At 44.8% G+C, this 16,461-nt stretch overlaps 1 protein-coding gene across 2 annotated transcripts in view; it reads right to left on the bottom strand.

The window, feature by feature from the left end:
* The window catches only part of CDH11 (cadherin 11), an 82,147-nt gene extending 76,132 nt beyond the window's left edge, over window positions 1-6,015 (bottom strand). Inside the window, exon 1 of one of the 2 annotated variants that reach the window (XM_051805776.1) lies at window positions 5,825-6,015. The gene's annotated coding sequence lies outside the window, so the exon portion shown is untranslated. Of the gene's footprint in view, window positions 1-5,667; window positions 5,685-5,824 lie in introns of those variants that run through there. The other variant, XM_051805778.1, reaches the window with a different exon arrangement.
* Window positions 6,016-16,461: the final 10,446 nt, after the last annotated feature.

Below are 16,461 nucleotides of genomic sequence, written 5' to 3'. Positions count from 1 at the left end.
TGCTTTATACTGAACTAATGACTTATCCTTGGCAGAATGATATGTATGCATGTATTTAACTATTTAACTTAACCACTGAGACCAATTAATATGTTTCTGAAGTTTTATTTTATTTAAAAATATATATCAGTAGCCTCGCTGGGATAAAAATTATGTTGAACCAGAGTTTATATGGCAGCAGTTTAACTTTAAATTTAACTCTTTCACTTGGACTGTCTCATGATTGCACTGTATAAAATGAAGAGCTCTAAAATGTGGGGCAGAAGAAGCAGCTCTTGTGGGATTGGCATCAAGTTAAGGCATTTTTTAGCTTCCCAAGCTGGCACAGACTATGTGTGATTAGGAGCTCACGTGAAAAGAGATGGTGGGTGCAAGAGGGCACACCAGAAATTTAATGTCTAGTGCACCATGCAAAGGTAAGAAGCTAAATGTGTAGCTCACAAACTCAGAGATTGTGTGTATTGTGTTTTAAAGGGTTATTGAATATAATTCTTAAAGGGTTATGGAATATAATTCCTTCTGCTCATCACTCTGGTTTTCACCTGTGGGGGCTTACTGGAGCAGTGTCAGACTGTACCAACATCATCAAATGAGACCTTAATTGTAATTACTGCCTAGATGGGCATTTCCTACAGCTGGCAGTCATGTACCAAAGCTTTGTTCAGTTTTGTCTGCTTTAGAAAACTCCAGGACCCACAACTGCATTTGATGTCAGTGTATCTGTAATGTGGCTACAGTCTACCTGTTGATGAAGTATTAAATAGCCATTATAATAATGAATTATATTTGGAAACCTGTTGCTGCACAGTTCACCAATCACTTCAGAAAATCCTGGCTCCTCTTTTACATTCAGTTACTTGGTCTTTTTCTTTTAATCCATTTACATTGATTTCTACTACTCCAACTCTGCCTGCTGTTGCATTACAATTAAGAATTCTGATGAACTCTTGCTGATTCAGAAGGGAGAGGGCTCTTACTCACTGCCAGATTTTGGAGGAAAAAAAAGCCACACAAGACCCACTTAGAATTTGCTTAAGGCAGCACTTTAAAATTGAGGAGCTAAATTATGGCTCACGGAGCCAGCAGATCCAGTGGGACTAGGATCCATGAGAGCCACCACAGCACCCCAGCAGTTATGGAAGGAGACCTTGAGCCTTTGTCAGGCAAAATGAGCCATGACATCACCTTCCCCAGGGCACTGCTCAGCAACAGCACTGGCTGCTCCACAGATTTGTCTCTGGATTCCTGGTGGCTTGCAAGGCACTGCTGATGTCCCAGCCACGAGGGATGTTCTCTGGAGGGCTCTGAACAGCTCTGGCAACTCTAACTCTACACCCACCTTGAGCACATGGGATGGCTGAAGGCACATTCCCTGCCTTGCAGCAGAGTATGGGCAGTTATTGGGTCTCTTTGCAACACAGTGCTGAGCCCCTTTCCCTGTGCAATAGCTACTAACTCTCACCAGGAGTTGTTACTCTGAGATAATTCTTAATTAATATCTTATATCAGACAGCTGTACAGCTGTTGTGGCACTGTCTTGCCTGGTTTGGGCATCAAAGCTGTAGGCAAGGATTTTGATTAGATGCATTGGTTTATCTGGCTGCATCTCTGCTCATAATAATGCAATTTACAAAGTTCTGCACTCATTACTCATGGTATAGAGTTCTTATACACAGGAGTTTGGTTGGTCTGTGAGTCAAATCAAAGATCTATGTAGCCCAAAATTCTGCCTTTAGCAACACTCAAAGTGATGTCAAGGGAAGAACATCAGAAGAGTGCAAGTGGAATGAACCTCCTTCCGTGCCTGCAACCTCTCAAAACCTTTATTATCATGTATGTCCTTGTTCATCAGGATCCAGGTCAGGTTTGACGGGGTTTGGAGCAACCTGGTCTAGCGAAAGAAGACCAGACAGAAGTTGGAACCTTCCAATCCAAACAATTCTGTGATTCTATGATTTGCAATCGTGACTTTAACAACACGTTTTATATCCCAAGGTGCTGTAGGATATGCAGAAATGATTTGGCCCAGTCTCCTTTACTCAGTTCTTCAGCCGTAAGCTCCACTGACCTGGTTGTGTACAGATAAAATTAGACCAATATGACCTAATTTATAATTTTTCTTTTCCTATCAAGGATGTCTTTATAAGATCTCTCAAACTTGATAACCTCTTTGAAAGAGATATATTTTGTTTCACCGTATCATTTTTTTTCATCTTTAAACCGTTGGCATTGCAGGAAACACGACATTGCCTTTGAAAAGGGAAGAAAGGGAGAGCCAACCCCTTAAAGAGCTGCTATTTTACACCCACGCTCCGGCTGTGGAGTCAGCTTGTCTCCAGACAAGGATCTCAAAACTTCGCAAGGCTGTAACGCGATCCAGCGGCTCGAGAGCTGCTAATCCCGGCCGAGTGCCGGAGCATCGGCCCGGAACGCGGCGGGGCTGGTCCCGCATCCCCCGGGATGCTACACCGGGAACAACGCGGCGCTCCCGGGGCCGGGCGCGGAGCAGCGCTGCCCTCTAGTGCCCGCCCGCGGCCCCGCAGCCCCGCACGGCCCCGCACGGCCCCGCACGGCCCCGCAGCCCCGCACGGCCAGCAGCGCTCCGCACAGCCCCGGGCCCGCACCGCCACAGCTCCGCATGTCTCCGGGCCCCGCACCGCCCCCGCTCCTGCATCGCTCCGGCTCCACAGCCCCTCGGCCCCGCACCGCCCCTGTCCGCAACACCCCCGCCCCGCAGAGCCCCAGGGGCAGATCCGCTCCCCTCCCGCAGGAACGAAATGGCCCAGAGTCCCTCCTGCCGCTAATGAAGGGGTTTGATTGTTCGGCACGTGCACTCCGAGGGATCGATAATTTCCCAGTCTAAGAGCCCTCAGCGTCAAAACTCAAACACAGCTCTGCTGCATTTTCTCCCAAAATACTGTAAGAGTTTCAGTCTATGTCTAGTATTTACCGAAGCATATGACTACAGCGTTCCTTAACTGATATGTATGACAAAAATAAAAATGACAAAAAATATATACGGCATAAAATGACCACAGTGAAGTGTAAAGTCCTCCTAATTCACACAGACAAAGCACCCGATCCAATCTCCATTTAAATCAATGGCCATCTTGTAATTTCTTTCCCTAAGCTTTAGGTTGGCCCCAACAAAGAAACAATGAAAACTGAAGTGCCATTAAAAAATAAAAATGGGTATGGCATAGGAAATTATACACAGATTTTTAGCTTAAAATGCTGCTAGGAAAACTCAGACACACAATTAAAAGTCTAGGAAGAATGTTGCTAAACTGTTCCACATTAATTGATTCCAGATGAGACCTCTGTTCCTCACACACTGAAGATATTTGACTAAACATCCAGCTCACAAAATGGATTCAGGATTGGTTTAAGGAGTTCACCAAAAAGAAGAGACGCTGGTTTTAAGTTTGAAATTACTTTTAAATTTCTATGATGTCTGAGCTAGAAATAGCTTCTATTGTGGAATTCCAGCAATAAAACATTCGTTTGTCAAGTTATGCTTTGTTGGATTACAGCATTTGCAGAAAACAAAAATGTTAGTCTACTGTAACTCTGAATTTCACATATGTTTCTTACACTAAATTAAATATGTCAGATGTTGTCAGAATAGCTTATTAATTGAAGCTGAAATCACATTGTTTACTTTAAAGCATTTTATCTGACAAATCACTGAAATCATTCCAATCTTTGTAGTTTTCCCGTATTGTTATGCAAAATAAAAATTAATTTAGCTGTCCTATCTCTCAATCAACCATTTCCATACATATTTTCTTCTGAAACTGCTGCTGCTAAATCGCAGTGACTTGTCTCCTGACATGTCCTATTGCAGGAGTGTTTCTGGTAATGAAGTAATCTAGTTCCTACAGATTTTTTTGGACAGGCAACACTTACAATTGTAGCAAAGTTAAAGCTGATGTAGAGAAGCCTATAAATAGCATTCTCTGTCCATGCTCATTTTCTGATGCTCTAGTGCAGGGCTGAGGTGGAAAAAAAATTGAAAAATTAAATATTCTATTCCAGGGCCCAAGAACAGCAGTTCTTAGTTCTGTAACTTTATTTTGTTCTTCTCCAAGAGGAAGGAGAACTGCCTTTGAAGTAGAGAGAAACTTCTGTTTCTAGAGCATAGTAGACTGAGAAATGTGCTGAAAGAATGACTTGTGTGTTAAGGTATGAAGCTCAAACCAGACCTTCTGCTCCCAATTCCCCCCTGTTCTTGCTGCCCATCTCCCAGACACGAACTGAGCTGCTCTGCCATGAAACTACTGCTCATGAGCAAACATCTGCAATTTCACTTCCACAGACTTGTAATATGTCTCCTTATAAAATCATCCAAAGGACTGAGCGCAGGCATCGATTTGTGCTCCAAATCTCAGCAGACAGACCTGGTTGAGGCACATGTCAGATTAATTATTGCAGAACTTCTGCACTGAAAGCCTATTTATTTATGGGTATCCTTTAGCCAATGCAGAAAAAGAGAACAAAGTATTTACCCGGAGAATCACCCAGACTTTGGAAACATTGAAGCAGATGGAAAAGCAAGGGAGGGGGAAAAGGGATAGACATTCAGCAGTGCCTGGCTTCATGCTTCCTTGATAGAGCTTCCATTCAACAGTTCCATTATTAAATAATTAAAAACATTTAATTCCTTAATAGAGAGCATGGAGTCTGTGAAAATCTTATTGTATCACAAATCAACAGGAAGAAAGTCTTTCCCAGAGAGTTCCTAGTAACTGGAACATGAAAAAGAAATGAACATTCTCCTTATAAAGGGCCAATTTCTGAATTAGTGACCTCATTTGCTAAAGAGGTTTCTTTGTCACAGATATCTTGGTAGGTAAATGTTACACAGCCACTCTGTCCTTTGTGGCAATGGTACAAAGAAGGTCTCCCGTCATATACTGGTTCTCTCCTCACCAAATGAATATTTAAAAGAGAAGACAATAAAGGGAGCTTCTATAGGAGGTAAAGGCATTTGTATCATGATGTCAGACTGCTATATGTGCTCCCACAGGGCTGCACAGGAAGCACTTTTAGAATAAAAGTTAATGGTATTTATGGGGACCCACAGCCTGATCTATTTTACCTGTCTTGGGTATGTGCTTATGCACGCATCACCCAGGAGCATAATGCTTGTTGGACTAGCCTGTGTTAGAGACAGATACCATTTTGGTACCTTGTGAATAGTAATGTATTTGAAAGCCAGCAAAAATACATAAAAAAAAAAAAAAAAAAAAAAAAAAATAAAAAGAAGGAAAGGAAGGATGTAAATCAAAACCTTCCCCTTTTTCATTCTGGATAGAGTATCCTTCATCTCATGCACTCCTAATTTCTGCATATCCATTTCGTGCCTGGGAGCTACAGAGCAAGTAAAAGATTTTCAGTTCGGGGCTTTCGGCATCTGCTTCTCGGGAGGAACATTTCAAATCGGCCAAACGCTCACCCTCCTCCTCCCCGCCCCCGGGCAAGAACTGAGGGGAAAAAAATAAAAACCGCCGTCTGCCACAGCGTTTCCTTTCTCCCTTTGGAGAGATGATCGCGCCCTCGGGGACCCGCGGCCGCCGCCGCAGAGCCCGCACCGCGCGGCCCCGCACCCCGCTGCCCGCATCCCGCTCCCCGCATCCCGCTCCCCGCATCCCGCTCCCCGCACACCTGCCTGGCTCCGCAGCTGGCAAGTTTCGGGTGTCCCCGCTCGCATCCCCCCGTCGCATCCTCCCTTGCCGAGCCGCCGGAGCCGCTCATCTCCCGCTCCTTCCCTTCCCTTCCCTTCCCGGCTCCTCTGCCCGCGCCCGCAGCGCTCCCCACTCACCCAGAGCGGTCCTGCCGCGGCTCCCCCCGGGCTCCCCCCGCTCGCCTGCGGGTCCAGCGGGGCTGGCGGCGTCCCTTGGCCCCTCGGAGCAGGGAGAGGAGCGGGTCCCATTCACAACTCGCCGCGGAGCGGGCACGGCGGCATCTTCAGCCTATTACGCTCCAGCGGCAGCGGCGGCTGAATGAGGCTCCGAGCTAGTGGCAGGAATTAGAAAGAGGGAGGGAGGGGAAAGGGGCGAGGGAGGGAGAGGGAGCAAGGGGAGTGAAGCGAGATTAGAGGAAGGGAAAAGCTAGAGGCTGTTGCTTCGTCTCGATTTTCGTCTCCCTTCCCCCCAGCCCGCGGGGAGCGCAGCCCCCCGGCCCTGCCCTCCCACCGGGCCCCGCTCCTGGGGCTCCTCTGGTGCCCGCGGGGACAAGTTGGGGTTGAAGGGGCAAAGTAAGGGGTGGAAGGAGCCCAGAGCACCCTCTCCCTATGCCCAGTCAGGGGCAGGGTGTCCCCTCCCCAGGGGTCGGTTCTGACCCCTCTCAGTCACCCAGACACCCACGGGCACGGCTGCGGGGGGGCCGGGGACCCCCATCCTGTGCCGACGGGTTCCGGGAGGGATGCGCTGTCCCTGCCCTGTCCCTGCCCCGTCGCCTCTCTGCAGATGCCCAGGACCACCCCAGGGCGGCGGGGACGCCGCAGGTGGGCTGAGACCCCCGGCAGAGCCCCGTGGAAATACCTGCGCGGGGGCTACCCCCGCCTCATGGCACCCAGAGAGGAGTAGTCTGGGCTGGACAGACAGCAGAAGCATTTTATACGGGATCCAGTCGTGTTTCCTGTCAGGATCAGACATTTGTCCAGGAATAAAAAAAGAAGGGGGAAAAAAAAGGGAAGAAAAAACCAAAAAAGACAAAGTTCCCCGAGCATTTCTGACTGTGGATGAATCTCGGTCTGTTACAGCTCACAGCTAGAGGTGAGGTCAGGCCTCTGCCCTCCCGCTGGAGACGGAGGGGAGCACTTTCCTGACCCAGGGGCTGCCCCCTTACCCTTTCTGTTTTTCTTACCTACAGTGAAACCCCCAGGCACTATTCCCAGGTGGAGCTGAGCTCTGTGAGCCCCGGGAGAAGCACCCTGAGCTGATGCACCCATTCAAACCCAGAGGCAGCACGCAGTCCCTCCTGCCATCCGGCACAGACACAGGTGAGCCTGCAAATCCCCTCTCACCCATCAGCTTCCCCCACAGTGCCCGGGACCTGGGTGCTCCCGGAGGGCTGTGAGTGCACCCAGTGCCATCTGTGTGGCTGTGGAGCAGCACAGAGCAGGGCAAGGAAGGATAGAACACGTGGCCCCTCCAGAATAAGGATTGTATTCGCTGTTGGAAACACCCCGGTACCTCTTTGTGAAGATAATCTGCCCATCCCCGGGCAAACCCAGCCCCCCAGGCTGCGCTCACACTGCTCTGACCACACCACTCAGCCCCAGAGAAGGAGGCTTTTATATTCTGTGCTTAATTAGCTCTGCCAATAACTCCAGGCAAAGGAAAAAATTGGCACAAAAGCTGTCACTGTACAAACAAAGACTTTGAAAAGAAGAAAGCTGATAAACAATGCATCCTAAGGAGGCTGAGGGACACTGAACATAACACAATGGAGCAGCAAGCCATGGAATTGTTTAGGTTGCAAAAGTCCTCTAAGATCATCAAGTCCTACCATTTCTCCGACACTGCCAAATCCACCACTAGCCCATGTCTCCAAGTGCCACATCTACATGTCTTTAAGTAATTGAGTCACCACTTCCCTGGACAAGCCCTTGACAACCCTTTAAGTGAAGAAATTTTCCCACATATCCAGTGTAAACCTCCCCTGGTGCAACCTCAGGCCATTTTCCTTTGTCCTGTCACTTGTTACTTGGGAGAAGACACTGACCCTGTCCTGGCTACCACTTCCTTCCAGGTAACTGTAAAGAACGATTTGCTGCCCCTGAGCCTCCTTTTCTCCAGGCTAAACAACCCTGATCCTACCCTGTGTCAGCCCCAGGGAAAGAGCAGGAGCCTCCTGGCTGCAGAGCTGGGGCTTGGAGAACTGAGGATAAAAATGGCTTCAGAGAGCTGTTGAGAGTTCCCATTTCAGTTCAGAAGCACAGCAGGGCCAGCCCTGTGTGTGCCAGGAGGGTTTGAGGCTGCCTGAGCACAGACACAGCACCCAGGGCCACACTTGGGCACCCAGGGGACTGAACATGGTGCTGGTGACAAACAAGGGGAGCAGCTGTGGGACGGACAGGGGAACAAACCCAGAAACACGCTGGGGGCTGAGCTGCAAGCATGAGGCAACAAGAAAACTAACTGATTGGTATTTAAGTACTAGGGGTTGTATTTTCATAAGAATAGGGCTGTGGTGCTAAGGTGTGGTTTTTGATAGGGAATTCAAGGAATGATAATGGCCGTCAAAAAAATCACTTGAAAGGATCACTTGAAAATGTTTTTTGGGGAGACAAAGATGAGGAAGAAGAGTGATGCATGTTAATTTGGAACACTTTCGTCAAGCAATGAGGTTTTGGCAGAAAATAAGAAAGGCAAATATGCCTCAAAATAGTTCACATAGACCCAGACCTATTGCCCTTAATGGACACCTGCCAATCTCCTGTGACAATAGTAAAAGATTTACCATTTGTCTTTGCCCTGGATACACTGCAGTGACTACTAGTGCAGCTCTGCCAAAACTGCCACCGAGCTGAGATCCAGAGCTGGGCAGTGGCTGAGGATTTGTTCCTTTTTTTCCTTCTCTTGCTGACTTTAGCAGCACAGTGGAGATCATGACTTTTGTAATTCCCTTTTTTAAACTGCTGAGATCAGATTTTTTTGAATATAAAGGAAATGTGAAAGCAATTTCAATCTAATTAAGCATATACAATAGGTACCCATAATATTCTCTAGTCAAAGAGCATATTGATCTATAATGAAAGGTTTCATTAATTCCATTCAAGGACGCACATTAACAAATAGGTGCAGTGACATCTGATCTGGTGAGTGTCTTGTTTCCTCCCTTCCTTCTGCATTGAAATCTCTGTGTAAACTAATCAGATTCTGTTATTCTTTTTCTCTCATTTGTTCATCTTCCCATAGAATCTACAGATAGATGGTCCTTATCTAAAAACAAAATTGAAGCAAAACTGCTGGAATCTATGTGTTTGCACCTCTGGCTAAGTCTCAAGTCTGATTATCTTAATAACCACCATAGAATTAATTTCACCTACCTTAAGCCATTTTAAAATTGATTATCTAACAGGCTGTCTCTGGTAAAACTTTATTTAATGTCAATAAAAACATCACTCTAAATGGGACAGTCCACTAGCTGGAAATGCCTCTCTATATCCCAAAGATAACTTGCTCACAGTAGAAATCTACTACAACCATCTGCAAGTCAGATGAGATGAGACAAGACCTATTTTTTTATGTTAGATATAGGAAAAAAGAAGTGGTCAAACCAACCCCAGGGTGTGATGCTGATAAATGGCGACATTTGCTACATTCCCTTTAGCCATTACAGTTCACATTCCAGCAGTTCCAAACCATCCTCCATTATTTCAGGAGAGCTTTTGCACAGTCCTGGCACGGGAAATGGCAGTGGGTCACGTAGAAGAGATGTAAGCAGGGAGGAGGGTCCCCTGGGGTGGCTGCAGAACTGCTCCACTGACTCAGCCAGTGCTCAGGGGATTCACAGCACAACAGAGGGACATTTGCACAGCTTGCCCACATCACACCTGGCTATTCCCACCACACAGAACGACAAGGAAAAGAGGAAATGCTACTGCAAATTTCTGCCTTTGTCTACTGGTTGGTGACTCTTCCCCTCTGAAGCCTTGAGCTGGTGGTAACTTTATGAATGGTTGAAGCTGATGTAAATTCAATGGGAACAGTGTCAGATTCACTAGTGGGAAATCTTTCTAAATACAGTTGCCAGATCTCTCCACACAGTGTTAGATGCACACCAAAAAACCAGGCACTCATTATTCTGTTGCCATGAAGAGCAGCAGGGGAGGACATTGAGCTCTGGATTTAGCATTTACAGCTGCTTGAAACCTGGACTCAGAATGAAATCAGTGTCAGACATAAATAAAGGAAGTTTATACATATTTTGTATTTGTTTTTGCATACCCATATATTTAGGCTAAGAACATCTGTGATAACAAATCTGTGAAACCTAAAAAAAGGTTTGTTTTCTACTGTGGGCTTAACAGAATCTGAACATTTTAAAAATTCTGCTCATTGCTGAGTAAGTTAACTCATTCGTCATTTGAAAATCAGCTGGCTGATTTGTTTTCTAAGCATCTGAAGGGGTACACGCACTTAATTGAATCATTGTTCTAGGAAACATTGCAGCTGAGTTCATGAAATAAGGATAAGAAAGTATATTACAAGTTGAAGCTGGACTTCTGTTGCAAGGTGCATGAAAAACCTTGACCTGAGAACTTCAGAAACTGAACTCCAAAAAGTCTTTAGGAATTCAAAAGAATTTATCAATATCCCATTTAATCAGTAGCTTGGGAACATCTGCACAATAAGTATGAAAGAAGAAACTCCTTTCCATCTTTTGACCGTGTTTTCTGCAGGCCCCACCAGCCCTTTTCACACGTGGCTTCCAACAGACACCTTCCCTCTCAGATACTGCAGACCTGCAATTTCCTGCACTTTTCTTCTCACCTGGAAAACATTAGAGATTTAAAAGGCACATGAATAGCATATTGCTGTCTGCAGGAGCTGGGAGTTCAGGAAGAAACAAAGAGTGAAAGAGAAGCAGAGATTTGTGGTAAAAGGATATTCCACATAGTCAGAACAAAGTTTTTTGTCCAAAACACCCTTCAATTCCAGTGTCATTTTGCTGATGAATCAAAGCAAAATTTGATTCCTGTGTAAAAATATGAAGGGTGAGCAGGATTGAAGGAGAGTAAAAACGTTTTTCTTAATGACTTAAAAAAAAAAAAAGTACGAAAACTAATTAAAGCCACAATGCCAGCACAGTGAGGAAACAAGTGTGTCAGAAGAGTATAACTAACAAAAATGTTTATCTTGTGGCAAGGAAGTAAGGCTTTTGCACAATAAAGAATGAACGGCTCAAAGCAGCTGGTATCTAAACCATTTTTTCAAATAACAAATGTCTTCCTTGTGGAAGTACAAGAACATAACAACCTGTGTTTACTTGAGAAAGGTTAAGACAAAGGCAAAACCACAAAGGTAAAAAAATATACAAAAAACAATTGATACAGAAGCTATCTCCACAAAGGTATCAATGCAAAAATTTTCCTGGAGTTATACATTGAAACCTGGAGAGAAAAGGAAATTTTGAAGTGGGAAGAGGATTTACAGTAAAAACCAAACTGAACTGTGGAAGTACTACAATCATAAACAGGGTTTTGGGGTGGCTATTCTTGGGGGGTTGGGTTTTAAGTTTCAGATGTGCATATGGAGCTTTTTGTAAGGAGAGTAACTACACTGATAAATCATCAGCTTGAATCACCTCTTCCAGGTGGTCCCCAGGATGGTACTTTCAAGTTCAGGGCTGATATGCCTGATATATCAAGGAGGAACACATTTTTGGCTTGGTTATGTCTTTTTCCTGTTCACTACAAAAAAAAGGTCTCATTCCTATCCCAGAGTGTAAAAAAGCTCTTCTCATTCACCTGCTGAGGGACCCTGGCCACATTTCATATTTTACCTCGATTTCATGATGAAGATGAAAATCCTCATCTTCAGTCAAACCCAAGCATCCAGACTCAGGCCACAGAACAAACACCTTCCTACCCATAAAACACAGCTGAATGTAGTCCGGTTTCATTTAGGCTACAGTAGAAGAGAAGCTTATTTTTCTCCAATTTTCAGAGATCTTTTAAAGTTAGTTTCATTCAGACTTTGATGAGGGAGCTTCCCTCATCACCTTGTGTTATAAAATCTGAGGAGGTTTGGCATGTATTGAGTATGGACATTTAGGCATTTCTGCCAATGAGCTTTGAGACCATCTTACCCTTCTACAGTTCTCAGAATATTTTGGGTCTATTTTATTCAGTTTTTAAAACTGTTGTAATGCAGCAGCATTCTGGTCATCATCCCATTTCAACAGCTCAACTGTGATGCACTGAAGACCAGGCAGGACTGGACTAGGCAGATTTTATGTCCTGAAGGGTTCTCTCAAGCCTGGAAATTCTCCAGAAGCACTGCGACAGACTTTTAGTTGCCTCGAGTTAAACACTTGGCCCAATCAAGGATCAAGCCCCAGCTGAGAGGTTTTTAGAACACTGAAGTAGATTATCGCAGAGAACATTATTCATAAGGACATTGATTGAAAAATACTGTATACGTAGGGTCTGCTGACCAATGTGGATTCACAGCTATAGACTTCTCTATTTATAGCTTCAACCTAGTATCCAAAAATTACAGCATGAAGGATTCAGGGAAAAAAAAGGCCTAAATGGGTGAGTTAGAGAGACCTCATAAACTTTATAATGTATCAATGTCTTTTACTAATGGGTTTTTTAGAAATGCAGATCAGAAAATTAAATTTCTCATCTAGACAAGGTATTATTTAGTTTGGAACTTGAGGCTCATTTATTTCTGCCGCTGTGCATTAAAAAAAGGAAATGCATGTTTGTATATATGTGTATGGACACGCAGCAATGGGCACAGTGGGAGTGAGGGGCTGGAGAGCAGCACCATGGAGAGGGCCCCGGGGGTCCGGGTCTGTGGCCAGGGAGGGGATTGACCCACCCTGCTCTGCCCTGGGGCGGCCTCACCTCAACATTGGGGCAGTTTGGGGGGACACGATGGAGGGAAGGGATTGAGCCATTGGAGAGTGTCCAAAGGAGGGACACAGAGATGGGGAAGGGCCTTGATCTGAAGGGGTGTGAGGACACTGAGGGCACTTGGTGTGTTCAGCTGGAGCAGAGGAGACTGAGGGGAGACCTCAGTGCAGTTCCAATTCCTGGGCAGGGCAGAGGAGGGGCAGGGACTGAGCTCTGCTCTGGGGGGACCAGGGACAGCAGCCAGGGAATGGCTGGAGCTGTGTCAGGGCAGGCTCAGGTTGGATCTCAGCCAAAGGTTCTTCCCCCAGAGGCTGGTTGGGCACTGCCCAGGCTCCCCAGGGCAGTGGGCACAGCCCCAAGGCTGCCAGAGCTCCAGGAGGGTTTGGATGATCCTCTGGGGCACAGGGGGTGACTCCTGGGGATGGGCCTGTGCAGGGCCAGGGGTTGGACTGGATGGTCCTTGTGGGTCCCTTCCAACTCAGCACATTCTGGGATTCTGTGGTCTAACTGTGTAGAGCACTGTCTGCATAGGCTGCCAAGCAGGATGGCACTTCCAAATATATTCCTCAAATGTATTCAACTGATAGCTTATTAATTTATTTGATTAGAAAACAAGATCAAAAAGAATCACAGCATCTTACTAAAGATCATGCACAGCTTGTACACATTATTTGACAGTAAGATATAGCAGAGCTAAAGAGCTGGTAATAATTATGTCTTTAATTTCATTTCTGAATGTCAGTTATTTTGTGCAGGATGTGCTGTACAATTAATGTTTATACTTCCAAATCTAAGAAATACTGCATTGTCTTAACAATTTTTCATTTTTGATTCCATTTTCCCATGTTTTGTTTAAAGAAATAACATTTGATTTTTTAAACTGTACTTCTGCAGGAATATTCTTGACGTGTATATTGGGTACATCTCCCATCAGTCTGTGAATAGCCCTGACTGTGCCCAAGAAGATTTAAAGTAGAATGATGTTCCTGTAATCTCAGCTGCTAACCCTCCTGTGCTGATGAACACCAGGCAGTCATGCTTATCTAGCACAAAGATCTTTCTTCATTTAATGCCCACAGCTTGAGATAGTCAATCTTGCCCAGCATGTGCCCCAAGTATTTCAGATTGTTATTTGTGATTTTAGTGTATGTCCCTGTGCTATTCCAGGTACTAGGAGTTGGTAGCTACTTATCTATCCATACAAGGCCGTAATCAAAGGCATTTTTACATCAGGATGTGAAGAGCCGTGTCACACACATCCAGGACATCAACCACTCTCATGATTCCACAAGTTTGCTAAACAGTTATAAATTGAGCTGTTGTAGATAGACTAGCAAAATAATGATCAAATTATACATCTTTAGGCATAAATTACATAACACTGAATCAAGTAATATTATATTGCTGCATTCACATCTATCTGCTACTGAAAAAAACACTAAGTGACTCTAATGAGCTGAAGTAAAAAAGTTATGAAAAGAAATATGTTCACTATTTAAAGTCCACAAGATTATAATTCCTTTGCTTTTATCAGAAGATAAAAATATAATAGACTTTAGAGTTTGTCAGATGAGTCACAACAAAAAACATTAGATGATTCACACAATAATCAATCACAAAGCATGAAAACAATCTCAGTTATTAAACTTGTTGAAAAAAATGAAATGGCATCTCTTTACTATAAATCTGCCACAGGGTTTAAAAAGTCAGTGATCACTATGTACAATTTTTTTAAAATCCTATGTATAATATGGTATCATTTTGGTTTAGTCCAGATAATTATTTAAAGAGTCTGATGATATTTTTCTCTGTATATGAGAATTTTTCGTATTGACATACAAGCAGGTCAAGGGTTATAAATCCCACTCAGAGAAGTGATGCCTGAAAATGATAGGCTTTACCTCAGGAAGATCAGGTGTATATTTATCTTTAATTTGCTTCTAGTTAAATAATCTAACAAGCTAAAAACACCACCACTGTTACAAGCATAATGTCATGGAAACTAATGTAAACAATTCTTATTTTGACTTATATTTTGGATACCAGTTTAATTTTTTATATTTCCTTTTTTGAAAAATACAATTTCTGTCCCCACTGTATTATATGACACTGGTGAGAAATACAACTTTTCAAAATTCATTTCTGTTCCTTGGTCATTTTGATACTTTTGGTTATTTGTTCTTATATTTGGTGATGTCTTTTAGTTTTTGAGACAAAAACCCCCCACAAATCTTGTGTCGATTCCACAGAGGAGATGTGTTACTGTTTGCCCTCCGTTTCTCAGAATCAAGGGGTAGATTACCACAGATGCTTAATGCATCAAACCACGTCAGGTTTTTTCTCAGTGAAATATTGTGGGTTCTAAAAGATCATGAAAAACATGCTCAAATTGTGCTGCCACACTGTCAGATACAACTGAGAGGAAAACATATTCCATCTGCAAATCCAATTGCACTATTCCCCTTAATTCAATCAACAAAGGAAGAAAACACACATATTTAAAAAATAACGGGATGTGGGTTTCCACGTGGACTAGGCCTCCTCAGCCTCTGCTCAGGTTATACAGCACAAAGCAGTGCTTCACAGAGGCATTTCATACAATTTAACACAGCTGAATGGCTCTTTCCTGGGAGCATTGAAGAAAATTACATATGTTCTGGATCTGCAGAGCCCTTAATCCATGGAAAATGCTTTCATTTCCATAAGACCTACTCAGAGAAAGCCTCATCTTTCTCCATTTTCCACTGCTGTAGTGTAGGAATGTGCAAGGAGCCCTCACTAAACTGTTTAGCATCTAGATGAACTCATTTCCATGGAAAGCAGTACCTGCAAGGCTCTCCTGTGTAGTAACCTCTGAGAGGTTCTCTGTAGTTGCTTTCTGCTTTAAGGGATGTATTTATTACTCTGGCTCTCCTTAGCTTTTCTAAGCATCTTCTTGGAAAGGGGTTGCCTTCTGCAGGATTTCAGAGTAAAGTGGATACTCCCTTCCACCTCTTGCTGCTCTGTTTTCCACACCAGGCACTGAGACTTGACCTGAATGGACCAAAGTACTGATCTCAGTTCCAAGAGCACACCCACAGCATGTTACAGTGAGCCAGCTCATCATTTCCTCAGATTGCAAAAGTCAGTTATTTCAATGGAGTTTCACCTAGATCTCTGCAAATACAGTTATGGATCTGGCAATGTGCCCTGGGCTGATCCCCCAGCATGGGCAGCAGGAGGGGTGATTCTGCCCCTCTGCCCCTCAGGTGAGACCCCCCTGCAGAGCTGCTCCAGCCCTGGGGAACAGCACAGCAAGGACATGGAGCTGCTGCAGAGAGTCCAGAGGAGGCACCAAGATGAGCAGAGGGATGGAGCAGCTCTGCTGGGAGGAAAGGCTGGGAGAGTTGGGATTGTTCAGCCTGGAGAAGAGAAGCTTTGGGGTGACCTGACTGTGGCCTTGCAGGGCCTGAAGGGGACTGGAAGAAAGATGGAGAGAGACTATTGACAAGGGCTGGAGTGACAGGACAGGGGGAATGGCTTCCCACGGACAGAGGGCAGGGTTGGATGGCATATGGGGAAGGAATTGTTTCCTGTGAGGGTGGGCAGGCCCTGGCCCAGGTTGCCCAGAGAAGCTGTGGCTGCCCCTGGATCCCTGGAAGTGTCCAAGGCCAGGTTGGACGGGGCTTGGGCAACCTGGGCTAGTGGGAGGTGTCCCTGCCCATGGCAGAGTGTTTGAACAGGATGATCTCTAAGGTTCCTTCCAGTCCCTTACAACCCAAATCATTCTGTGATTCCATCTTTTTTATGGTGACCTATATAATAAAGTACAAGGTACTCTATTATAGGTCTAGATGTTTTCTTGGTTTGGATTGATAATGCAG

The sequence above is a fragment of the Manacus candei genome, unplaced genomic scaffold (assembly GCF_025592945.1).
Source record: "Manacus candei isolate 608988 ecotype Guabito, Panama unplaced genomic scaffold, ASM2559294v1 h1tg000065l, whole genome shotgun sequence".
Classification (NCBI taxonomy): Eukaryota; Metazoa; Chordata; class Aves; order Passeriformes; family Pipridae; genus Manacus; species Manacus candei.
Note: the sequence above shows the minus strand (reverse complement) of the source record. Positions and strands in the feature narration are given on the sequence as shown.